The sequence below is a fragment of the Pongo abelii genome, chromosome 2 (assembly GCF_028885655.2).
Source record: "Pongo abelii isolate AG06213 chromosome 2, NHGRI_mPonAbe1-v2.0_pri, whole genome shotgun sequence".
NCBI lineage: Eukaryota > Metazoa > Chordata > Mammalia > Primates > Hominidae > Pongo > Pongo abelii.
The window spans coordinates 190,891,127-190,917,975 of NC_085928.1; the positions used below are offsets into that span (position 1 = coordinate 190,891,127).

Sequence of the window (26,849 nt, forward strand, 5' to 3'; positions counted from 1 at the left end):
TCCAGCCTGGGCAATAAGAGCAAAACTCCGTCTCAAAAAAAAAAAAAAAAACCTCTTGATTCTTTTACACATGATTCTTCTAAACATTACTTAGTAAAATAAAATAGTCATATAAGAGCTGATAGACAATTTTTTTGGAATTTTCTATGATATTTACATAGTTCTATTTTTGTTTTTACCCTCTCAGCCTGGAAGTTCTATTTCATGAACTATAAAGTAAATTGATTTTGAAAATATTGAATTCTAAATATTGAATTCTAAGAAAACTCTAAATTTATGAAACACAGGTTAATTGGAGCAGGTTGAAATGATTCCTTTTTTGTGGTTTTAGGAGGTTTTTATGTATGCTCTTTCAAATTCTAAATTAATTCAATGTCAGTGAAAATACATGAAGAAAAATTACCTGTTGTTTTAATAATCTTCAATAAAAGCTGGAAGAAAGAAAAACTAAGTAGCAATTATGAAGACCTACATTTGCCAAGAATTGATACACATTTTTTTATTAATACAACAGTGCCATGAGGTAAGAAATATTCTTTTTTTTTTTTTTGAGACAGAGTTTCACTCTGTCATACCCAATCTCAGCTCACTGCAACCTCTGCCTCCCAGGTTCTAGTGATTCTCCTGCCTCAACCTCCCCAGTAGCTGGGACTACAGGTGTGCACCACCACGCCTGGGCTAATTTTTATATTTTTAGTGGTGACGGGGTTTCACCATAGTAGCCAGGATGGTCTCAAACTCCTGACCTCGTGATCTGCCTGCCTCAGCCTCCCAAAGAGCTGGGATTACAGGCATGAGCCACTGCACCCGGCTGAAATATTATTTTCAACAGTTTACAGATGAGGGAAAGTAACTTTCTCAATGTCACACAGTAAGATTCAGCCTGGAATCTGTGTTCTCAGAAACTCAGTCCTGATTATAGAAACAACTATAATCTGCTACCCATCTGCCTTATCTTAATTCCTTTCTGTCTCCTTGTTCACTGTTTTCTACTTTCTTTTTTTTTTTTTTAGACGAGTCTCGCTCTGTTGCCCAGGCTGGATGGAGTGCAGCAGCATGATCTCGGCTCACTGCAACCTCTACCTCCTGGGTTCAAGCAATTCTCCTGCCTCAGCCTCCCGAGTAGCTGGGACTACAGGTGTGTGCCACCACGCCTGGCTAATTTTTGTATTTTTAGTCGGGATGGAGTTTCACTATGTTGACCAGGCTCGTCTCGAACTCCTGACCTCGTGATCCACCCACCTCGGCCTCCTAAAGCGCTGGGATTATAGGCGTGAGCCACCGCGCCCAGCCACTGTTTTCTAATTTCATCCTTTTTCTTTTCTCTCATTTTCCCTTCTTTCTTTCCCGTTCCAATACAAAAGGAAAAACACAAGAAAACAACAAATATTGTTTCATTGTATTGGGAAAAATACATTATGGATGTACTAGATATTTTGCCTTACTTATTTTTAGGTTTTTTAGGATAAGGATCAAAAGTAGCAGAATCGTAAAGAGTCTTATCAGTTAGAACTGGTAGGAAATAGAAGGAATCCTCAAATTGGATAATTTCAGGAGAGTTTTTTAAAGGTACAATTTTTAAAATGTTATCAGGACACAAGGAAACTGCATGATGGAGTGCAACAGCAGTTGGGCTCCCGTCGCCACTGTCAGGCCTGATAGCGCCTCTAGAGGCCAAGAGAAGTTGTGGCCTCTAGAACCTGAAGACACGGAAAGGTATGTAGAGGGGTCCATCTGACAGGTACTCTGATCTCCAGTCCAGGGATGCAAACAAGTAAGAGGTGGTGGAATCTGTTTCGAGAGCTCTCTGCCCTCCCAGCATCTCTGGCTGCCGCCCTCCATTGGCTGGTCCCACCTAAGGCCAGAAGACAAAAAAGCCTGTTGATGCAGTCTACGCAGGTCAGCCTCCCAGAACACAGAGCAGGCAGAAGAATGGAACAAAGACCTGGAGAGGTAAACAAGATATTCAGCATAAGTCCCAAACTGTGAAAAGATGCAGTGTAGCTACTCCAACTGCAGATATTTCTTTGTCTCCCAAAAGCTTTCTTTTTTGCTAATATTAGAAATAACTCTCAGATTAATCCCATCACAATTCAGGTAACTTCCTTGTACAAATTGCAACAACATTAACTATTTTGTTTGCATCTGATTAATTTATCATATATATCTTTTATAGCAACTATAATTGTTCTTGTAGTGTGGATAAGTTTTTGTAGTGTGGATATCTTATATATGCCACTCCTAGAACATAGAAACAGGCAGGCCTATGGTCTCCTAGGTCAAATGGCTAGGCCCTGGTACTCAGAAACACAATTTTGAGAGTTGCTATGTCCCCAGACTATATTACTAGCCTCAGGCAGCCTCTTTTTCACAATGCTTATAAAGGCTCTGGCCAGGCGCGGTGGCTCACGCCTGTAATCCCAGCACTTTGGGAGGCTGAGGCGGGTGATCACCTGGGGTCAGAAGTTCGAGACCAGCCTGGCCAACATGGTGAAAACCCCGTCTCTACTAAAAATACAAAAAAATTTAGCTAGGCATGGTGGCATGTGCCTGTAATCCCAGCTACTTGGGAGTCTGGGGCAGGAGAATCTCTTGAACCCAGAAGGCGGAGGTTGCAGTGAGCCAAAGTCGCACCACTGCACTCCAGCCTGGGCAACAAGAGCGAGACTCCATCTCAAACATAAAAAAAATAAAAAATAAAGGGCTCTGAAGTTAGATTCTGCTACTTGTTAACTCTGTAATACTAGGTAAATTATTTCTGCCTATATTACCTATTTATAAAATAGACAGTAATGATACCATCTACCTCAAATGGTCATCCTAAGGGCTAGATATATTAACAGATGCAAAGTGATTACAGCAATGTCTAACACATAGCAAGCACTGAAAAAATTGTAGCTTTTATTATTATCTCAAAAATAAATGTCTTTTTGTGTGACACAAATTGGCTTATTATAAAGAGACTGTGTGTAAGAAAATAGATCTATTCATATAAATTACTATTAGAAAAGCAACTCAAAGTGACTTTGAGATCACTTACAGAAACATCAGGGCAGAAACTACATCCAAGTAAGCAATTTGCAGGTAAACAACATAGTCCCAGAAACCAGCTTTGCAATATGGGGTCTCATATCAAATCTGCTTTCTGTGTAGGTTGAATATTACATTTCCCTTATTCCACAGTTCTTTACCCAGTATTTTTTGGGTCATTCCAAGTGACCAAAAGCTTAGGTCAGCTTGCTTTCTCCTTGGCACCTCTTCATGGATTCCACATCTCAAGTGTCCTGAACCAGCCACTTTCCCCCTCTGTCTACAGCTCTGCTGGTTTCATTTAAAGCCACTACTTTACCTGCTCCTGAGGACAATGCTTTCTTCACCATTCTTGTTACTACAATTCTCTAGCCATCTTTGCCCAGTTCACTCTTTAGGCCCTGGTTTATTCTTTTTAGATACCTGTAGCCTTATCAACTTTATTCTTGCCAATTCATGCCTCATACAGATGATTGCCTGTGAACATTTATTTTCTATATTATCTATAACCTTCATGGATCCAAAAGTGAAACTATAGTAGGCATGTTATTACAGATAAATAAAAATGTTTATTAGTCATTTAGCAAGACCAGTGTTTTCCAAACTTCAGATAATGATCCCTTAAAGGTCATAAACTAAGTTTCATTGGCAGATGCTAGAATTTTTTAAGCTATACAAAATACAATGAAATAGACTAGTATTAAAAAAAAAAAAAAAAAAAAGAATGTAACCAGCCGGGCTCAGTGGCTCATGCCTGAAATCCCAGGACTTTGGGAGGCCGAAGTGGGCGAATCACGAGGTCAGGAGTTTGAGACCAGCCTGACCAACACGGTGAAACCCTATCTCTACCAAAAATACAAAAATGAGCCAGGGGTGGTGGTGTGTGCTTGTAATCCGAGCTACTCAGGAGGCTGAGGCAGAAGAATCGCTTGAACCCAGGAGGCAGAGTTTGCAACAAGCCGAGATCACACCACTGCACTCCAGCCTGGGTGACAGAGTGAGACCCCATCTCAAAAAAAAAAAAAAAAATGTAATCATGAAATAAGAGTATGCAGGAGGCTGAGCAGGAGGACCACTTGAACCCAGGAGTCTGAGTCTAGTCTGGGCAACATAGTAAGATTCCATCTTTTGAAAAAAACAATAATAGTAAGAGTATGCATTGTTTCATGAAACTATAAAACTTTAGTTTTAGGTTTTTTTTGTTTTTGTTTTGTCTTGTTTTGTTTTAGAAGCAGTCTCGCTCTGTCTCCGAGGCTGGAGTGCAGTGGCATGATCTCGACTCACTGCAACCTCCACCTCCCAAGTTCAAGCTATTCTCCTGCCTCAGCCTCTGAGCAGCTGGGACTACAGGCGCCCACCACCATGCCCGGCTAATTTTTGTATTTTTAGTAGAGACAGGGTTTCATCATGTTGGCCAGGCTGGTCTCAAACTCCTGACCTCAAGTTATCTGCCTGCCTCGGCCTCCCAAAGTGCTGGGATTACAGGCGTGGGCCACTATGCCCAGGCTGTTTTAATTTGTATTGTATATATATGCTTGGTAGCCATGAAAAATGTATTTCTTCCTCTGGGTTAAGATTTTTAAAGTTTGAGAGCTACTCACATTTATTTATTTGTTGCTTTGAAAATGTTCTTAGTCCTCTCCATAAGGATACTTTTACATTTTCAATTAGATTGTATACTGCTTGAGGGAAAGGACTCTTTCTCATTTACCTTTTGCATAACAGTTCCACAACTCAATTGAACAGACATTACTGAAAGCCTTAACACATAAAATATAATAATTCAATAAATACTGACCATCAGCTGGGCGCGGTGGCTCATACCTATAATCCTAGCACTTTGGGAGGCCAAGGTGGGCAGATCACGAGGTCAGGAGTTCAAGACCAGCCTAGCCAATATGGCGAAACCCCATCTAATAAAAATACAAAAATTAGTCAGGTGTAGTGGCATGTGCCTGTAGACCCAGCTACTTAGGAGGCTGAGGCAGAAGAATCGCTTGAACCCAGGAGGCGGAGGTTGCAGTGAGCTGAGACTGTGCCATTCCACTCCGGCCTGGGGGACAGAGTAAGACTCCATCTCAAAACAAACAAACAAAAAATACTGACCATCTTGACATCTCTACAAATTAAAAAAAAAAAAAAAGAAGGCAGTGCTACTTGAAAGTAAGTCTGTAAATGAACTAAAATTTATCTTGTAGTTTATACTCATTACCATTTGTTCAATGCCATTAAATTAAATGAAAAGAACTGATCATATACTATGTGCCATACCAGGCATTTTGTTAGGCGTTCAAGACAGATATGTGACTATAGTCCCTGCTCTAAAAGACTTCATGATTTATAAAGGATACGTATTTTGATTAGTGATGATAAAATGAATCTATACATCTTCGTGGCCTTACTCAGTATGCTTGAGATTTTCTGATTAATTGAACACTTTATAGACTTAGTTCTCTTCTTTTTAAATTAACATGCAAATAAAGTTTAAGCTTTTTTTTTTTTTTTTTTTTTGAGATGGAGTTTCTCTCTTGCTGCCCAGGCTGGAGTGCAATGGCGTGATCCCCACTCACTGCAATCTTGTCCTCCCAGGGTCAAGCAATACTCCTGCCTCAGCCTCCTGAGTAGCTGGGACTACAGGCACGCGCTACCACGCCGGCTAATTTTTTTGTGTTTTCAGATGAGGTTTCACCATGTTGGCCAGGCTGATCTCGAACTCCCAACCTCAGGTGATCTGCCTGACTCGGCTTCTCAAAGTGCTAGAATTACAGGCATGAGCCACTGCACTAAGCCAAGTTTAAGCTATCAAATTCTATATATTTATATCTTTTTTGAAATAAGCCTGAGCTCCATATACATTGACTCAAGGGGTTAGAATCCCAAGTATACCTTAACATCTCTGAACATGTTTCTTCTTCTTAAAAGTGTGAGTATGGCCATGGTGGCTCACACCCGTAATCCCAGCATTTTGGGAGGCTGAGGCTGTCGGATCACTTGAGGTCAAAAGTTCAAGACGAGCCTGGCCAACATGGCGAAACTCCCTCTCTGCTAAAAATACAAACATTAGCCAGATGTGGTAGTAGGAGCCTGTAATCCCAGCTACTTGGGAGGCTGAAGCAGAAGAATCTCTTGAACCCAGGAGGCAGAGGTTGCAGTGAGCTGAGATTATGCCACTGCACTCCAGCTAGGACGACAGAGTGAGACTGCGTCTCCAAAAAAAAAAAAAACAGACTTTTGTTTTGCTATTGTTGTACTACCATTCCTCCTTCATTGGAGAGCATTATCATTTTTTTCCTTGTAAACAACACTCCAGGAACATCACTAGGAATGCCTCTTTGAGCAAATGTCTAAGTGATTCTCTGAGGAAAAATGCCAAGAAGAAAGGCTGTTGGGTCAAAGGGTATTGTCGACGAGAAAAGTCACACTCGGTAAAATATTTGAAGAGATTTATTCTGAGCCAAATAGGAGTGACATGGCCCATGACACAGCCCTCAGGAGCCCTTGAGAACATGTTCCCAACGTGGTCAGAACCCAGCTTCATTTTACACTTTTTTTTTTTTTTTTTTTTTGAGACTGAGTCTCTCTCTGTTGCCCAGGCTGGAGTGCAGTGGGGTGATCTCAGATCACTGCAATCTCTGCCTCCCCGGTTCAAGCGATTCTCCTGCCTCAACCTCCCGAGTAGCTGGGATTACAGGCGCCCGCCACCACGCCCAGCTAATTTTTGTATTTTTAGTAGAGAAAAGGTTTCACCATGTTGGCCAGGCTGGTCTCAAACTCCTGACCTCAGGTGATCTACCTACCTCAGCCTCCCAAAGGGCTGGCATTACAGGTGTGAGTCACTGTGCCCAGCCGATTTTATACATTTTAGAGAGGCATGAGACAGCAATCAAATACATTTAAGAAATACATTGGTTTGGTCCAGAAAGGCAGGACAACTCAAAGCAGGGGCTTCCAGGCTATAGGTGAATTTAAACATTTTCTGGTTGACAATTGGTTGAGTTTGTCTAAAGACCTGGGAGTGATAGAAAGAGAAGTTTCAGGTTAAGACAAAGATTGTGGAGACCAAATTTCTTTTAAAGTCTTATAGTGTCTGCCCTTAGAGATGATAGATGACACATATTACCTATTCTGATCTTAGTTAATCTCTTTAGGATTGAGAGCGTCTGGAAGAAAAAGATCTAGCTATGTTAATGGAGTATCTTTACAGATGTAAAATTTCCCCCACAAAGAACAGCTTTGCAAGGCCATTTCAAAATATGGCAAAGAAACATATTTTGGGATAAAATATTTTAATTTTCTTCCTTGTCTTGTAATGTTATGCCAGAGTCAGGTTGGAAAGTAAGTCATGCTATACAGCATTAAATAAAATCCACCTGATAAGAATTTATGATTTGCAGGGCATTACTCCCCACACCCCTTAGATAGGAATTTGGGCAAGATGAAAAAAAAATCAGACTTAGATCCTCAATATATACATTTAAAATTTCATTAGGGAACAGATGTGGTGGCTCACTCCTATAATCTCAGCACATTGGGAGGCCAAGCAGGTAGATTGCTTGAGGTCAGGACTTTGAGATCAGCCTGGCCGACATGGTGAAACCCCATCTCTACTAATAATACAAAAATTAGCCCGGCGTGATGGCACATGGCTGTGGTCCCAGCTATTTGGGTCCCTCCTGCCTCAAGTGAGGCGGGAGAATCACTTGAAGCTGGGGGGCAGTTCAAGTGAGCTGGGACTGTGCCACTGCACTCCAGCCTCAGACAGAGTGAGACCCTGTCTCAAAATAAATAAAAAAAAAATAAAATAAATAAATAAATAAATAAGGCTGGGCACAGTGGCTCATGCCTGTAATCCCAACACTTTGGGAGGCCGAGGAAAGTGGGTCATCTGAGGTCAGGAGTTCGAGACCAGTCTGACCAACATGGCAAAACCTTGTCTCCACTAAAAACACAAAAATTAGCCAGGTGTGGTAGTGCATGCCTGCAATCCCAGCTACTCGGGAGGCTGAGACAGGAGAATTGCTTGAACTCGGGAGACGGAGGTTGCAGTGAGCCAAGATTACGCCACTGCACTCCAGCCTGGGCAACAGAGCGAGACTTTGTCTCAAATAAATAAATAAATATAAATAAAATTTCATTAGGTTAGACCTTCAACAATGGCTATGCCAATTTATAATCACTGGTAAAAGTTTGAGATTGCCCATACCCCACTGGCATTTAGTAATATATACTCATTTTTTAGGTATAATCCTTTTTTCAAATTTATTTTTAATAGATAGGTGTATAATTATACAGGTATGTATGTGTGAATTTATGTATATAAGTTTTTAATGAAAAACAGCCATTCTCTGCCCTAAGCTTTCTCACAACTGGTATCTACTTCCCAGAGGCAGTCATTGGCAGCTCTGCTAGCTATTTTCTCTGGTACTTATCTCCACATTTGTGAGTACTATGCTTCTATGGCTATTTGTTAATTTATCATTTTTTTTTTTTTTGAGATAGGTTGTGGCTGTGTCATCCAGGCTGGAGTGCAGTGGCACAATCATGGCTCACTATAGCCTTACCTCCTGGGCTCAAGTGATCCTCCCACTTCAGCCTGCTGAGTAGCTAGTGCTACTGGCACACATCACCACACCTGGCTAATTTTTATTTATTTATTTATTTATTTTTGAGACAGAGTCTCACTCTGTTGCCCAGGCTGCAATGCAGTGGCACGATTCCCGCTCACTGCAGCCTCTGCCTCCCGGGTTCAAGTGATGCACCTGACTCAGCCTCCCGAGTAGCTGGCATTACAAGCATGCACCACCATGCCCAGCAAATTTTTGTATTTTTAGTAGAGACGAGGTTTCACCATGTTGGCCAAGCTGGTCTCCAACTCCTGACCTCAAGTGATCCACCCTCCTCAGCCTCCCAAAGTGCTAGGATTACAGGCGTGAGCCACTGTGCCCAGCGTATACGTGGCTAATTTTTTAAAAAAGTTTGTAGAGACATGGTTTTGAGACAGGTCTCCAATTCCTGGTCTCCGGTGATCCTCCCACTTCAGCTTCCCAAAGTGCTGAGATTACAGGTGTGAGCCACTGCCACTGGCCTTATCTTTTTTTTTTTTTTTTTTTTGAGACGGAGTTTCACTCTTGTTGCCCAGGCTGGAGTGCACTGGTGCAATCTCGGCTCCCGGGTTTTTAAGCGATTCCCCTGCCTCCTCAGCCTCCCGAGTAGCTGGGATTACAGGCATGTGCCACCACGCCCAGCTAATATTTGTATTTTTAGTAGAGACGGGGTTTCTCCATGTTGGTCAGGCTGGTCTCGAACTCCCGACCTTAGGTGATCCGCCCGCCTCAGCCTCCCAAAGTGCTGGGATTACAGGCGTGAGTCACGGCGCCCGGCCCTAGCCTTATCATTTTTAGATATTGCTTAATGACTTTGATGGATGACTAACCTTTCCACATGTACATCTATCATTTCCCCTCCCTCATCATCCCAACATTGCTTTATCACACTTTTTGGAGGAATAAATAGTCAATATTTACATTATAATTGTATAGAAGTTAAGAAGAAATCACTTAGGCAGATAGTGAGTGTACAGAAGTCCTCAGTAAGGCTTTTCTTTTAAATGAAAGGCAGCCCCAAATCATTTTCTAACAAAGAGCAGCCTGTTAGCTGGGTGCGGTGGCTCACGCCTGTAATCCCAGCACTTTGGGAGGCCGAGGCAGGCGGATCATCTGAGGTCAGTTCAAGACCAGCCTGGCCAACATGATGAAACCCCGTCTCTACAAAAACAGAAAAATTTGGGCATGATGGCGGATGCCTGTAATCCCAGCGACTTGGGAGGCTGAGGCGGGAGAATAGCTTGAACCTGGGAGAAGAGGTTGCAGTGAGCTGAGATCGAGCCATTGCACTCCAGCCTGGATGACACAGAGAGACTCTGTTTAAAAAAAAAAAAAAAAAAAAAAAAAAAAAAAAAAAGAGCAGCCTGTAAAGTCAAGCTGCAGACATAAACAAGCAAGCTGGGAGCTTGCACAAGTGAATGTCAGCAGGAACTAGGGACTAGATATGTTCAAGATGGTGGCTTCATCTTCCCTTCTCTTTGTCAGCCACGTGTACAGTAAAGAGCAGACAAGATGGCCCCCATCAACTGAAAAGCTCATTTGCATAATAAGATTAGGGTGGGGCAACCAGCCTTCCCCACGAGCTATGTCAACGTCATACCTGACGGAACCAATATGTGAGCCCTACGTAAATCAGACACTGCCTCTGCAAACCGGACTATAAAATCTGCTGCGTTCCCCCAAGTCTCCTTTTTTTTTTTTCCAGATCTCTTTCTCTCTCCTTTCTCCTTTCTCCTCTCTCCTCTCTTTCTATCGCCAAGAGCTGCTCTCCTCTCTCCTTTCTCCTGTCTATTAAACTTTCCACTCCTTAACCTACCCACGTGTCCATGTCCTGAATTCTTTCTCAGTGTGAGACAGCAAATCCCAGGGTATATATCCCAGACAACGTAGCCGTTTCACAATGACTATGCACGTATTGTTCATACCTGAGCCATCTGTAGCATTACATATCCATTCTTGTGCAGCCAGAATTCCTAAAATCAATGCTGGCCTCATTTTTAAATTCACCTTTTTTTTTTTTTTTTTTGAGATGGAGTTTCGCTCTTGTTGCCCAGGCTGGAGTGCAATGGCATGATCTTGCTTCACCGCAACCTCCACCTCCTGGGTTCAAGTGATTCTCCTGCCTCAGCCTCCCGAGTAGCTGGGATTACAGGTATGCACCACCACGCCTGGCTAATTTTGTATTTTTAGTAGAGACGTGGTTTCTCCATGTTGGTCAGGCTGGTCTCGAACTCCCAACCTCCGGTGATCTGCCAGCCTTGGCCCCCCAAAGTGCTGGGATTACAGGCATGAGCCACCGCACCCAGCCTAAATTCACCTTTTTTTTTTAAATTATTATTTATCATTAGTGTTCTGTAAAAGGTTTAACATCTCTACCAAAAGCCTTTAAATTATATTTTCCATATGCTCAAGCACATCAATTCCATTTCTATTTTCCTGGAACCCTCTTAGGAGGTCTCCTTCTTTCTGGACCCTGGGCTGGCTGGGCTCTGGCCTATTGCTCTTCTGTCGTCCTGAGCCTCACCACTCCTCGGTGTTGTATACCCTATACCCTGTTTGGGGGATCTGCTGTCTTCTTCTTCTTTCTCTTCTTCCTCTTCTTCCTCCTTCTTCTTCTTCTCTCTTTCTCCTTCTCCTTCTTCCTTCTTCCTCTTCTTCCCCCTTCTTCTCCCTTCCTCCTTCCTCCTTCCTCCTTCTCCTCCTCCTTCTTCTTCTTCTTTTAAAAATTTACTCCTTCCTTTTGATGAAGCATTTCTCTAGTAGTGTCCTAATAAAAGTTACTTGGGAGCGTACTTGTAACATCTTGTTCTTCAGTGAAAAATTATGCATTGTTTAGAGCACACCTTTCCAAATTATCTGATTCTGATTATACAGAGGCTCAGTGCCTTTCATTACCTTTGAGCTATTTTACAACTCTGTAAATTGTGGATAACTGATAGCAATGCAAAATAATTCTTATCTATAGACACACAATAAACAATTCACATCCCTCTACCCACCTCCACAAAAAGAAAACAGCTTAATATCTATTTGCAAATTTTTTTCAAAATTCCCTTATTCCATATAAATGTGTGCTTCTTTTAATTCTCCTTTAAACTGGCTGTAAAATCTTACTGGTTCCCTCATTAATAATGAGTTAAGTAAGATATTTAGCACATGTTCATTTTATATCTGTATGTATGAGAGTCATGATTTTACCTTTTCTGAAGTTATTCTTTAACAGAAGTATACGTTTCAAGCTACTACAGTCTGAAAATAACTGCTTTACCTTCATACTTTACTGATAGATTGGCTGGTTATAAAATTATAGGTTAAAAATCCAATGCCAAAAAGAACAAAGAAAAAATAAAACTAGTATCTTTGAATGAGGGATCATCAAGAAGATGAAATTCAGAGTTATCACTTGTGTCAGTGTAAATTACAAATTATTCTCCAAAAACCTCATCTTACCAATAACATTCTTTTCCCTAAAATGATAACTCTTAATATAGAAGGGAAACTTTCTATTTTCTAGCCATGGCAAAAAAAGATTTCACAAAGCAAGATCAGAAAAAGAAATAAAATAAATGTATATGTGACACCAGAAAACAAAATTATAACAAAATATCAAGACTACCTGGATGCATTAACAATTTTTTTAAGTTCTCAAACCATATTTGAGGTGATCATATATTAACTTGGTCTTTCTCATGAGATGTGCTAAGCCAATCCTCGTTTAAACAAACAATATGACCTATAAATAGGAGTATTATGATTACTGTCTTAATAGAAAGATTGCACACTATTTAATTAGTGAACTGGAGAATTCAAAGGAAAATTAAACACTCAAGTATTATTTCATCTTTCTCCTCATTTATTCTGCTGTTTACTCCCTAGGAAGGGGACAATGAATCCACATAGTTCTAAAAATTTTACTCTAACCTGTACCCATCAAAAGAGTATGAGATTCAGGCTGGGCACAGTGGCTCATGCCTGTAATCTGAGCACTTCGGGAGGCCAAGGCGGGTGGATCACCTGAGGTTAGGAGTTCGAGACCAGCCTGACCAACGTGATGAAACCCCATCTCTACTAAAATTACAAAAAACATTAGCTGGGCGTGGTGGTGGTCGCCTGTAATCCCAGCTACTTGGGAGGCTGAGGCAGGAGAGTCGCTTGAACCCGGGAGGCAGAGGCTGCAGTGAGCTGAGATCGAGCCATTGCACTCCAGCTTTGGACAACAGAGCGAGGCTCTGTCCCAAAAAAAAAAAAAAAGAGAGAGAGAGAGAGAATATGAGATTGAAACAAATTGACCATGTCCTTTTTTGCTTTTTATATACTTAGCACCTAGCCAACACTTAACATGTTTATGTATTCCAAACATGTTTAGTTGATGAATGAATAAAAAAATTTGCTTTTATAAGAATTTTTCAGCAGGGCGCCATGGTTCACACCTGTAATCCCAGCACTTTAGGAGGCTGCAGTGAGCCAAGATCATGCCACTGCACTCCAGCCTGGGTGACAGAGCAAGACTCCATCTCAAAAAAAAAATAATAATAATAACAATAATAATTTTTCTTAAATGTAGATCATAATTGAAATTTTAAAAAATCTAAAAAAGAGAGAATTGAAAGTCTTTCCTTAGTCTGCATACAAATGTGTATTTGATTACATTTCTTAGGTTAACCAATATAGTTAATAATGTTTGGGATAAGGGAAAAAACTTTTCTATAGGTAAGAGCGTCACTTGATACAGTGGACTGGATCCAAAACACCTCCCTCATCCCCTGCTCCCATGGTTTCTTTAGAGCAGTGTGTCATTGTCATTACTACAACTCTTTTTAGTCATTCGTTTATTCACAGAAAACAGAATGAAAAACTCACAAGAGAAAAACAAACAAAACACTTAATCGAGGTCAAATGACTCATTAAATCCTAAAAAATCTCTTTGTACCTTCCATTGGATGAGATGTCTTCTTTCCCATTTTTACCCAACTGCACCTACTTGATTTAACGTTTTTTAAATAGAAGTATCTTCCTCTCAACGTATCCACATATATATTTAAAGCAAAACAATTTTAATCAAATTCACATGCAGATTATATGGGCTTCCGCCAATTCCTCTTATCATAATCGACCAGAACGGTGGTACTGCCATGCTTTATAGAGTTTTAGAATAATTTTCTTTGATGCACATTTCATATAATTATAAAATGATATGGCCTGTTTAAAAATATGTTTTATAAAACCCATTCCCTCCCCTGTCTTATTAACTCTTGAAAGTACTGAACAGTAACATTTTTGAAAGTTATTTGTTGCCCATCGTTTTGGCTTTGAAATTTCCTTTATATTGGAAATTGAACAAAGCACTATTAAATTTCACCTGTGTTTCTAAGTAGTTTTACTTCTTATCCCAAATATATTAAACAAGTACTACAAAATACATATCATCTGTAGTTACCTTTCAAAATGCCTCATCAAAATTAGCAAAGGCAATTCATGTCCAAACAGAAAATAATTCTATGGTAAAATTGAAAAATGCCAATTTTCTTTTAGTTTGTAAATCATCTTTAAAAATTGAAATGTCGGACGGGCACGGTGGCTCACACCTGTAATCCCAGCCCTTTGGGAGGCTGGGGTGGGGTGCAGAGATCACCTGAGGTCACAAGTTCGAGACCAGCCTGGCCAACATGGTAAAATCCTGTCTCTGCTAAAAATACAAAAATTAGCCGGGCGTGGTGGTGAGTGCCTGTAATCCCAGCTACTCAGGAGGCTGAGGCAGGAGAGTCGCTTGAGCCGAGGAGGCGGAAGTTGCAGTGAGCCCAAATTGCGCCACTGCACTCCAGTATGGGTGATGAGTGAAACTCTGTCTCAAAAAAAAAAAAGAAGAGGAAGAAGAAAGGAAATAAAAAACAGATACAGCCTCAGCCTAAACTAACACGTAATGGAGCAGTAGTAATTAAAATAATCTTATCCATACAATTGAACAATATGCACCAATAAAAGGAATGGAATAGGACCACAGTTCCCAAATTTTGTGCCACAGGCACCAGGACATGGCAGTGAATTTACAGGAGTGCTATGGGATACTTTTTTTTTTAAGACGGAGTCTCAGTCTGTCACCCAGGCTGGACTGCAGTGACACGATCTTGGCTTACTACAACCTCCGCCTCCTGGGTTCAAGCGATTCTCCTGCCTCAGCCTCCTGAGTAGCTGGGATTACAGGAGCGCACCACCACGCCCAGCTAATTTTTGTATTTTTAGTAGAGACAGGGTTTCACCATGTTGGCCAGGCTAGTCTCGAACTCCTGATATCAAGTGATCCGCCCACCTCAGCCCCCCAGAGTGCTGGGATTACAGGCATGAGCCACGGTGCCCGGCCATTTTATGTTTTTAAAATAAACATTGTGACACTTGACAGCTGTTAGGCATTGTGCAAACTACTGTCAAGGTAGTTGACAGTTCATACATTAGACTATCCTACGTTCTATTCCATGATGTTATAACCTTGCACGCATGGGGTTTTCAGTGATTGATGTGACAAAAACAAAAATCAAACAGGAAATACGGGTAGTAGTATATTTTATTAGGGATCTTAATTACATATGTAAAACCCCTTCACCTTTGCCACATTCTATTGGTTACAAGCAAGTTCCAGGTTCTATCCACACAGAAACATGGATACCAGGGAGCAGAATCAGGAGGGCTATCTTAGAATTCTGTCTACCACAATATACAGAGTGCAGAACCTACTGGTGACTGAAAATCTGTGAAACACAGCTTTAACCAACCAACTCTCTCTGGACTGTTTCTTTTATTCATTCATTCATTCATTCATTCATTCATCTATCCATTCATTCATGTGACTTATGTAAAGCACTTACAGCCAGGCACATAGTAAACTGATCATAAATGTTGACTACCATTATTTTTTTTTTATGTTTTAAACAACAACTGAAGATCGTATATGCTCAATGCTAGGTAGTAGAAGAGAATACAAAGGAAAATAAGGCTGATCTCTGTTTAAGTTCTGGGAGTGAAGGTGGAGGACAGCCACATAAATAAGCGATAACAATTCAATAGACTATGCAATATTACAACTCTGCACCATGTAAGATGGCTGTTCAAAGAAGAAATGCCAATTCTGCACTACGTCAGTGGTGCCTCTACAGAGCAGAAGACAATTTAGTGGCATCTTGAAGATACTGTAGTTTGGCTGATAGTCAAGGAAGGAGATGTTTCAAACTTAAGAACAACATGAAAAATGACCACAGTGTGAAAAAGCAAAATTCAGCCCAGTTTAAGCTTTTCCTTCTATTCACAAAGAATTTGAAAATATTTCTACTTCATTGTATTATACCATGTAACTGTTTGCAACATTTTGTACTCATTATTTTTCACCAACTCACATGCTCTTTGAAGAAGTTTTAAAAATATACAGCTCAACTATACTTGGTATTTAATAAGTAATTAATGAATGGGGAGATGGATTTGGGATTGAATTGGGAATAATACTATAAGCCACACTAAGAGGTCTGGAATTAATATATTTGTGAAAGGTAGCTGTGAGGTAATGTTAAGAACAAAGACTCTAGAGTCAAACTACGTGGCTCTGCCAAATTACTGATCTTGGGCAAATTATTTAACCTTTCTATGCTCTGGTTTTTGCATTTGTAAAATTGGAATGAAAATAATGGCTGCTTCAAAAGGGCTGATGCAAAGATTAAATCAAAGAATATAAAGTACCTAGAAGAATACCTGGCATATATTACGTGTTCAATAAATGTTTAAAATGGTGATAATATGATGAATTGATAGTGTCAGATAACAAACAAGAAATCACGTGTTTAGAAGTAAGATCATTGGACTAAGGTTTTTTTTTTTTTTTTTTTTTGCAGTTTTTACATTTTTATTTAAACACAAAATGTGCATATGAGTTGTCTAGTCATTTTCTTTGCTGCGCAGCCTGGCATTGGGGTTGGTGACTCTGATGGCCAGCTGGGCAGCTCTTTCCACCAAGGCTTTGCAGTTCTTGGAGGAAACTGTGAGCGATCTCAGCACAGTAAGATTTGTTGCACATCAGCAGCACTTCCAGCTCCTTGGTGTTGTGAACCAGGAACTTCCAGAAGCCACTGGGCAGCATGTGCTTTGTTTTTTTGTTGTTCCCATAACCAATGTTGGGCATCAAAATCTGGCCCTTGAACCTTCTATGAACCCTGTTGTCAGCACCTCTGGGTTTCTGCCAGTTAGGCTTAATTTTGACATATCGGTCAGACTGGTGCCAGATGAACTTCTTGGTTCTCTTTTTGAGGATCTTGGGCTTCATAAAGGGTTTGAGGGCTGCCGTGATTCTGAGGAGGAGATGACTGCCACCTCCGTAGGCAGCGCGCAGGTTGGGGTTTTTAAAAATTAATTAACTTATTTATTTTGAGACAAGGTTATGAGACTATATTTTTTTGTTTTGTTTTGTTTTGTTTGTTTTTTGTTTTTTTGAGATGGAGCCTCACTCTGTCACCCAGGCTAGAGTCCAGTGGCACAACCTTGGCTCACTGCAACCTCTGCCTCCCGGGTTCAAGCAATTCTCCTGTCTCCGCCTCCCGAGTAGCTGGGATTACAGGTGCCCGCCATTATGCCCAGCTAATTTTTTTGTATTTTTAGTAGAGACGGGGTTTCACTATGTTGGCCAGGCTGGTTTCGAACTCCTGACCTCAAGTGATCTGCCAGCCTCCCACAGTGCTAGGATTACAGGCATGAGCCACTGCGACCAGCTGAGACTTTCTAACTTTTGTACTTTTGTAGAGACGGGGTTTCACCATGTTGCCCAGGCTGGTCTCGAACTCCTGGCCTCAAATGATCCGTCCACCTTGGCCTCCCAAAGTGCTGAGGTTACATGTATAAGCCACCAAACCTGGCCTAAGGTTGGCTTTTAAAAAGAGAATTCTTTTCAGTAGAGGGATAAAAACTGAAAAATCACAATGGAGAAGGCAGAAACCAGTTAAAGGGCTACTGCAAGCATAGAGAAGAGATGAGTAGAAACTGAAGGAATACAATGAGAGTGTAGATAAAGAGATAAAATTGAGATATTTAAAATGTTGAAGTAATGAGGCCTACTAGGTAGAGATGTGATAAGAAATGAGGAGAGATTCATAGGTAAATTTAAGTTTTTACTTAAAACATTATGAACAATTGGGTACATAATGATGTCATTAGTTAACATAGAACATAGAGGAAGATCCCTTTATTTGTGGAGGGAGATAAGTTCTTTTTGGAAAAAATTATATTTCAGGTGTCTTCAAAACTGGCAATGAAGTTTTAGAGAAGATTAAGTTTTGGGAGTCTCTAGTGAATGTTCAGCATTTAAGACTGTTGAATATAAAAATGCTCTAGAAATAAATGCTTGGTGCCACAAAGTGAAACCAGCACTCAGGCAACAGTTTTCTCAGCAAGGCAATTTACTTCTGCAGAAGGGTGCCACTCACATCAATCAAGATCGCAAGAGCACAGGGAACAAAGGAGAGCAGGGGGTTTTTATCTCTGGCGTGTAGTCCTTACCTCTGTGTCACTCCCCAATGGGCTGGGGTCAGATCACACAATCTGAGCTGATCCAATTGGCTACTTTCAAATATCTTTCTAAATATGGAAGGGAAGGGGGATGTGAGGTACAGTGGTGAAGCATGTGAGACATGCAGTTTTGGGCAAACAGTGGGTGCAGGTAACCAAGGCAAGAGATGTGAGTTATTGATTAGAGCTGACGAGAAGGGGACAGGCTGTTCAGAGTAACTAGGGGCGAGGAGGCAGGTAGAACAAGAAAGTTAGGTTTGGGAACAAAGAACCAGGAAGTTAGCAGGCTAAACCTTTGAAGAGAAACTTTATTGTATCCTACAAGATCAGGAAAACATGAAATTTTTTAGGGAAAGTTTATATGAGGAGAAACAATAAAAGAGTAAATGCAATTTATAGGTAGGACTATTTTGAAAAAAAAAAAGAGGCTACATGGTGTAATTTACAGAGCAGAGGAGACTATATTATTATATTAATATAGACTATTGTATTTAAGAATAATATTAATAAAAGATGGAAGGCAACAGGCATGGTGGCTCATGCCTGTAATCCCAGCACTTTGGGAGGCTGAGGTGGGTGGATCACTTGAGGTCAAGAGTTCAAGACCAGCCTGGCCAACATGGAGAAACCCCATCTCTACTAAAAATACAAAAATTAGCAGAGTGTGGTGGCGGGTGCCTTGTAGTCCCAGCTACTCCAGAGGCTGAGGCAGGAGAATTGCTTGAACCCAGGAGGCAGAGGTTGCAGTGAGTGGAGAGTGTGCCACTGCACTCCAGCCTGGGCAACAGAGCAAGACTCAGTCTCAAAAAAAAAAAAAAAGAAAAAGAAAAAGAAGATGGAAGGCTAAGTAACTCATTAATGTAAACTAGATATAAACTCCCCTAGAGCAAAGATGCAAAGATTTCTGTTTTGGCATGACATTATCTTGCCCAGTACTTCATTCATTATAAGTTCTAAGTAAATATAGATGAATACATGAGATATGAATGATAAAAATAAATAGACCAGGTGCGGTGGCTCACGCCTGTAATACCAGAACTTAGGGAGGCAAAGGTGGGAGGATAGCTTGAGCCTAGGAGTTCAAGACTTGCCTGGGCAATATAGTGATACCCCCATTCTCCAGAAAAATTAAAAATAAAAAACCATGAATAGATATACCTAATCTATGTAACGACATGGAAAATGCTTAACAATACGTGTACAAAAAATAAAGCAGAATATAAATTGATCCTCTGGTGTGTACTGGAGTTTGAAAAAAACAGCTGATCAGCACTATGATTATAATTTTGTAAAATTTATATGTGCAAGTAGATAAGAAGTCAAGGCTTAAATGAAAATAGTTTGTTAGGGTGATTAAAATACTGCTCCCCCAACTTTGGGAGGCTGAGGCAGGCGGATCACAAGGTCATGAGATCGAGACCATCCTGGCTAAAATGGTGAAACCCTATTTCTACTAAAAATACAAAAAATTAGCTGGGCATTGTGGCAGGCGCCTGTAGTCCCAGCTACTTGGGAGGCTGAGGCAGAAGAATGGCGTGAATCCAGGAGGCGGAGCTTGCAGTGAGCCGAGATCGCACCACTGCACTCCAGCCTGGGCGACAGAGAGAGACTCTATCTCAAAAAAAAAAAAAATACTGCTCCCCCTCAACCCCAACCATTCATTTGGAATTCCATTCATAATGTAACTTAATAAGAAAGAGAACCATTAAAACATATTTTTAAATTTTATTTATTTACTTTAGAGACAGGGTCTTGCTCTGTTGCCTGGACTGAAGTACAGAGGCATGATCATAGCTCACTGCAACCTTGAACTCCTGGGCTCAAGCTACCCTCCTGCCTCAGCCTCCTGAGTAGCTGGGATGACAAGCACATGCCACCACACCTTACTAAATTTTTAAGAATTTTTTTTGTAGAGATGGTGTCTTGCCATGTTGCCCAAGTTGGTATTGAAACGTTTTTGACCAGAAGGCAAGATCACTGACCTCTACGGCAGGCTTGAGTCTACTATGGTTACCTTAGGCTAGCCAATTCACCTCTTTGAGGTAGTGCCATTATGCCAAAACATGAAAAAGATGATTTCAGATATAACCAGGTGGAATGGAGACAGCAATAAAGGGGACAGTATTCTAGTAAGAATATGAAGCCTCCCAAGGATCAAGACGACCGGAGCATAGAGTATAAGGGAGATATGGCAAGAGTTGAGCTCGGCCTAGAGATTCCTGGCAAACAATGAAGGGATTTATGTTTTATCCTCTGTTGTTTCAGCTATTTGGGGGGCTGAGATGGGAGAATCACTTGAGCCCAGGAGTTTGTATTTAGCCTAAGCAACAGAGTAAGACCCTTTCTAAAAAAAAAGAAAAAAGAAAAAAAAATGTTATTGTAAGGACAATGGGAATCCATTATAGGTAGAATAAAGCAAGCTGTGGCTCTTAGAAGACCAGAAGCTCATGTGAGGAAGCATAAGGTTGTATCAAAACTTAGAGTTTACTCGAGAGGCTGAGGTGGGAGGATGGCTTGAGCCCAGGAGGTCTTGGCTGCAGTGAGCCTTGATCCAGCCACTGCACTCCAACCTGGCTGACAGAGATCCTATCTCAAATTGTTCTTTAAAAAAGCAAAAACAAAAACACTTAGGGACTATCACAGGATAGCTGTTCACCTGACTTCCCTGGGCAGGTAAACTTAGGAAAATTCTCAACTTCTTCAGGAATGAGGACTTGAAAATATATTATCACAAACTCATAATCTGGGGGCTGTGATCAGCCTCCTAAAAACTTGCTCACCTCCACATTACCCTGAATATTTTCCAGAATTTGCATGGAAAATTATGGGCCTCCTTATTTTAGAATTCTTTGCTTTCAGTTCTTTCTTAATGTTATTGTTATGAAACAATACTCACTTTTTAAAATAAAATTTTTATTCTGGAATAATTTTAAATTTACAGAAAAGATTCAAGTGTAGTACAGAGTTCCCATATACACTCCAACTAGTTTCCCCTAATGTTGGCATCTTATATTACCATAGTACATTTGTCAAAACCAAAAAACTAATATTAGTATATTGCTATTAAATAAATTCCAGACTTTACTAAATATCACTAGTTTTTTTTCCACTAATTTTTTTCACTAATACTTGGTGCCAGGATCCAATCCTGAATAGCAAATGGCATATATTGTCATGTCTCTTTCATCTCCTCTGGTCTGTGACAGTTTTCACTTGTTTTTCATGACACTTTGTCAGTTTCAAGAAGTCAGTTACTTTGCAGAATGTCCCTCAGTCTGTTTTTGTCTGATAGTTTTCTTGTGATTAGACTGGAGTTACAGATTTTGGGGAAGAATACCACAGAGGGGAAGTGCCCTTCTCACCACATCCTATCACAGACGGGATGCCAACAACATGATTTGCCACTGGTGATACTAGCTTTGATCACTTGGTTGAGAAATCTGTTCTTCAGATTTCTCCACTGCAATTGTTTCTTTTTTTTCTTTTGTTTTTTTGAGACAGAGTCTTGCTCTGTCACCCAGGGTGGAGTGCAGTGGTGCAATCTTGGCTCACTGCAAGTTCCACCTCCTGGGGTCAAATAAGTCTTGTGCCTCAGCCTCCTGAGTAGCTGGGACTACAGGCGCCTGCCACCATGCCCGGCTAATTTTTTTTGTGTTTTCAGTAGAGACGGGGTTTCACCATGTTGGCCAGGCTGGTCTTTAACTCCTGAACTCAAGTGATCTGCCTGCCTCAGCATCCCAAAGTGCTGGGATTACAGGCATAAGCCACTGCGCCTGGCCCACTTGTTTCTTATACATACTTTATTCTTTCGACATCACTAAGTTCAACTCACACTCAAGGTGAGGAGGAGTAAAGAGCGGAAAGAGTGAATAAGTTCCATCTTCAGGAGCAGGGGTTATCTGCATATATTATTTGGAATGCTTCAGTAAGAAAAATTTGTCCCTTTATTCCCATTTATATGTTTATTTACTCATTTATATCAGTCTAGATGCCTTGTTGTTCACTGTATATGTTAAGTATAACCCAATACTACTTTTGTTTTATCTAATTAATTAATTAATTTATTTATTTTTGAGATGGAGTTTTGCTCTTTTTTACCCAGGCTGGAACGCAATGGTGTGATCTCAGCTCACTGCAACCTCCACCTCCTGGGTTCAAGCGATTCTCCTGCCTCAGCCTCCCAAGTAGCTGTGATTATAGGCACCCACTACTACATCTGGCTAATTTTTTGTATTTTTAGTAGAGATGGGGTTTCACCATGTTGGCCAGGCTGGTCTCGAACTCCTGATCTCAGGTGATCCACCTGCCTCGGCCTCCCAAAGTGCTGGGATTACAGGCATGAGCCACTGCACCCGGCCTTATTTTATTTTTGTCACAGAGTCTTGCTCTGTTGCCCAGGCTGGAGTGCAGTGGTGCAATCTCAGCTCACTGCTATTTACACCTCCTCAACTCAAGTGATCCTCCCACCTCAACCTCCACGCCCAGCTAATTTTTGTATTTTTTGTAGAGATGGCATTTCACTACATTGCCCAGGCTGGTCTGGAATTTGCAGGCTCTAGCGATTCACCCGCCTCAGCCTCCCAAAGTGCTGGGATTACAGGTGTGAGCCACTGAGCCTGCTCTACTTTATTTTTTTTGCTCAGATTACCCAGCTTTGGCTATTGAGAGCTCTTTCAGGTTGGGTCCTGTGTTCTTTGATGTACTCCCATCCTTTAATTTTCTGAGTACTTCCTTGCTTTCTATAAGTCTCTGTAAACATCTGGAAGATGCTTACGGCTCACTTAATATTTTCTCTGGCCCAGTCCTAGAATAATTTATTTCTCCAAATATTCTTTTTCATTAACAATTTGTCCCAGCTAAGCACGGTGGCTCACGCTTGTAATCCCAATGAGACAGCCAGGTGGAAGAGTGGTCCCTGGAGAAGCTCTAACCAGCCTGCCCACTGAGGTGGAGCCTCGGGAAGTTCATGATGTTTGTAGCAGGGAGGAGCCTGGTTCCTCCTCTTCCTGTATGAAACCTGAGATTCAAGCTGCAGGTGGGAAGCGCTCTAGCAGGGACTCTGTCCTAGCAAGAGTCCCTGTTTTCCCCTTTTCTTCCTTTTCACCCAATAAAACCCTGCTTTACTCACCCTTCAAACTGTCTGCAAGCCCAAATTTTTGTGGCCGTGGGACGAACAAGGACCCTGCCTTTAGCTGAATGAAGGAAAAGTCCTGCAACATTTTTTGGCACCCAATGTGGGGCCTCAAAAAGCGGTAAGTGAAATGGGGACTCAAAACCTCTCACTGTTGCTTCTAAGCCTTCTCATCCTTGGACTTCTGAGGGTGGGAGAAACCGTGTCCCCAGCCCCCCATCACTCCTGGGCCTTTTCATGGCTTTTTCCATGGCGAGCAGCTGCTCCCCACAACTCTCCTCTCCTTGCCGGGGCTGGGATGCATGGCCCAAGGGTCCAGCACAGCCAGGTGGCTGGCATTTTCTGCCATGTGCCACTGGAGACTTCCCTTTCCCCAGCCAGGGGGCTCTACTCCATCGGACAGTAATTAAGCTTTTCTCCTGTTGGAGGAACCAGTTGTATAAGAATAAGAGGTTATTTCCCAGGCATGTTTAAACCTTTTTTTTCTCCTCTTCTCCACCCATCAGCAGTTAACCTTTAAATTTTTTCCCCCATTTAACAAGATGGTTTTATTAGGCCAGGCCCCAACTCTCACTGTATTCTCTGCAAAGTTTTGGTTGTGAAATCAAGCCTCCATCTTATTTTATATCCTGAGGGCAAGGATTGTAACTCCGGTGGCAAGGCTTTGTTTAGCAATCCTGACTTAGGGAATAAGTTTCTTTCTGGTTTGATATCTGCATGTTTTCCTAGCCCTGTTTCTTAAAGGGTGACACCCAGTGACTGGGTTTTCTCCTGCCTCTCAGTGTGTATGTTGTGCATAATGTCTGCAAAAAGAGCTCTAATTAATTTGGCCTAAAGGAAGACAAGGTCTTGGATCAAATACTGTTTAAAGGGAAGATAAATGCTGTGGTACCTTTTAGTTCACATGACTTTAATCTTTGAGAAATAAAAACTGTCCTAAAGACTATTGGTAAAATGCAGGTCAGATGCAAGGTTTGCATCTGTTTTAAGGTTACAAACTGCCACTGCACTCCAGCCTGGGTGACTGAGCGAGATTCCATCTCAAAAAAATAAAATAACAAGGTTTTCCTAAGGTGATAATCTGCTCTTTGGCAAAATTTGTAAAGGGTTATAAAAGATTTTTGCTTCTTTAAAATTTCTAAGTCATGATTTTGGCAAAATAAATAACTTATGGTAATTTGGAATTCTTTTTTTATTTCCTTTGAGACAGAGTTTTGCTCTGCCGCCCGGCTGGAGTGCAGTGGTGCAATCTAGGCTCACTGCAACCTCTGCCTCCCTGGCTCAAGTGATTCTCCTGCCTCAGCCTCGTTTGTAGCTGAGACTACAGGCAAGCGCCACCACACCCGGCTAATTTTTGTATTTTTAGTAGAGACAGTGTTTCACCATGTTGGCCAGGCAGGTCTCAAACTCCTGACCTCAGATGATCCACCCATCTTGGCCTCCCCAAGTGCTGGGATTACAGGTGGGAGCCACCATGCCCAGCCCAGAAATCTGGAATTCTATTTCACAGTATGAAGTGTTTTAAACCTCAAACATTTAACAGCCTTCCCAAAACCAAACTTCAGTTTCAAAATTGTCTTTCCTGGCACCTGGCTTTTTGAATACTTTAGAGGGCCCCTGAAGTGTCCAGAAAAGAGAGGTAAACAGGATTATGTGACAAGTTTAGGTACATGGAATTGCCTAAATATGCTCAATCTTCTTTAGTTGTGTCTTGCTGAATAATGCTAATACATGTTCCAAATTGTATGGAATTTCTAAAATTCTAATGTCTGAATATATGCTGTCAATTGTAATTAAGGTTTTTATGTTAAGTTATTGTAAACCATGGAGATAACCAAACTTCTTTGTCAATCGTATTTCTAACTAACTACCCTGGACATTTTGCTATTCACAGATAATTGTTGTCTCGTTTTAATCCTTTTCAAAGATGGTTTATAATGAGCTATAGAACTTTATTTTTTTATTTTTATTTTTATTTTTTGGTAGAGACAGGGTTTCACCATGTTGGCTGGGCTGATCTTGAACTCCCAACCTCAGGTAATCTGCCCGCCTCGGCCTCCGAAAGTGCTAGGATTACAGTCGTGAGCCACCACGCCCGGCTGTGATGAGCTATAGAACTTTAACAGGTGCTCTCAAATATAGGCCTCTCATAGCTTTAGAGATTGTAACATTGGAATAAAGGAAAATGTACACGACTCATAAAACTGAAATGCTCACGAATATCAAGCAAAACAAGAGTTAACTAAATGGACAGAACTCAGCTGAAGCAACCTTTTTGAAATTTGCTTGGAATATTGCTGATCCTTGTTTTGTTTTTCAGAGTCAAGGAAACTTTTTTTTTTTTTTTTTTTGAGATGGAGTTTTGCTCTTATCACCCAGGCTGGAGTGCAATGGCGCTATCTCGGCTCACTGACTGCAACCTCCACTTCCTGGGTTCAAATGATTCTTCTGCCTCAGCCTCCTAAGTAGCTGGGATTACAGGTACTCACCACCACGCCTGGCTGATTTTTTGTATTTTTAGTAGAGACGAGGTTTCACCATGTTGGTTAGGTTGGTCTTCAACTCCTGACCTCAGGTGATCTGCCCGCCTTGGCCTCCCAAAGTGCTGGGATTACAGGAGTGAACCACCGCATCTGGCCATTTTGAACTATTTAAGGCCTTTAATAATTGCGTAAGGTATGCTCCTATGAACAAAATTTGGAGTATGTTTGTTTTTCTCTGCCTGGTTCCTCTAAAATTTGGAAACTATCTGTGAGCATTCATATGGCAATATAGTTGTTTGCATCAGTGCACTAAGAATCCACTTTCTTTTGCAAAAGGACTCAATTGGAGACACTAGTCATTTTACCACTGGAAGGATATGCTTTCCTTTAAGGAGTCAATCTCAACTTGCAGAGCCAATAAAAGCCCAGTGGGGAAACTGGCCTCATACCCTTGCCTACGCAGTCCCTGTACAGGATTCCTGACCTGTGGTCAGTAAAGAATGTCACTTTCTAACATGTCTAGAAGCTCGAAGTTTATCTTGAGACCCTAAGAGGAGAGAATCACCCAACTCACAGGTGTTTGAGGATACAAACCCATGGTTGGGCTCAACTTTAAAAGGTCTTATCTTACTTAGATCCCTTGGGGAACAGAGTTTCATCAAAGCCAATCCAAAAGGCCTATGTAGAAGTAATTATTCTTGCTGCACTTTATGCAAATAATCAGGCCAAGTATAAGATTAAAATATATTGGGCCAGGCACAGTGGCTCACGCCTGTAACCAGTGCTTTGGGAGGCCGAGGCAGGCCGATCAGGAGGTCAGGAGTTCGAGACCAGCCTGGCCAGCATGGTGAAACCCCGTCTCTACTAAAAATACAAAAAAAAAATTTGTCGGGCATGGTGGCACACGTCTGTAGTCCCCGCTACTTGGGAGGCTGAGGCAGGAGAATTGTTTGAACCTGGCAGGCGGAGGTTGCAGTGAGCTGAGATTGCACCACTGCACTCCAGCCTGGGTGACAGAGCGAGACTCCATCTCAAAAAAAAAAAAAAAAAAAAGATTAAAATTTA

General features: G+C 41.3%; 1 long non-coding RNA gene and 1 pseudogene across 1 annotated transcript in view; both read right to left on the minus strand.

The window, feature by feature from the left end:
- Positions 1–1,474: 1,474 nt before the first annotated feature.
- Positions 1,475–26,849, minus strand: part of LOC129058742 (uncharacterized) — a 40,191-nt gene continuing 14,816 nt past the window's right edge. Inside the window, exon 3 of the long non-coding RNA XR_008524077.2 lies at positions 1,475–1,945. This is a non-coding gene — a long non-coding RNA (uncharacterized LOC129058742). The remainder of the gene's footprint in view (positions 1,946–26,849) is intronic.
- LOC100460348 (large ribosomal subunit protein eL32-like) lies at positions 16,548–20,222 on the minus strand (annotated as a pseudogene).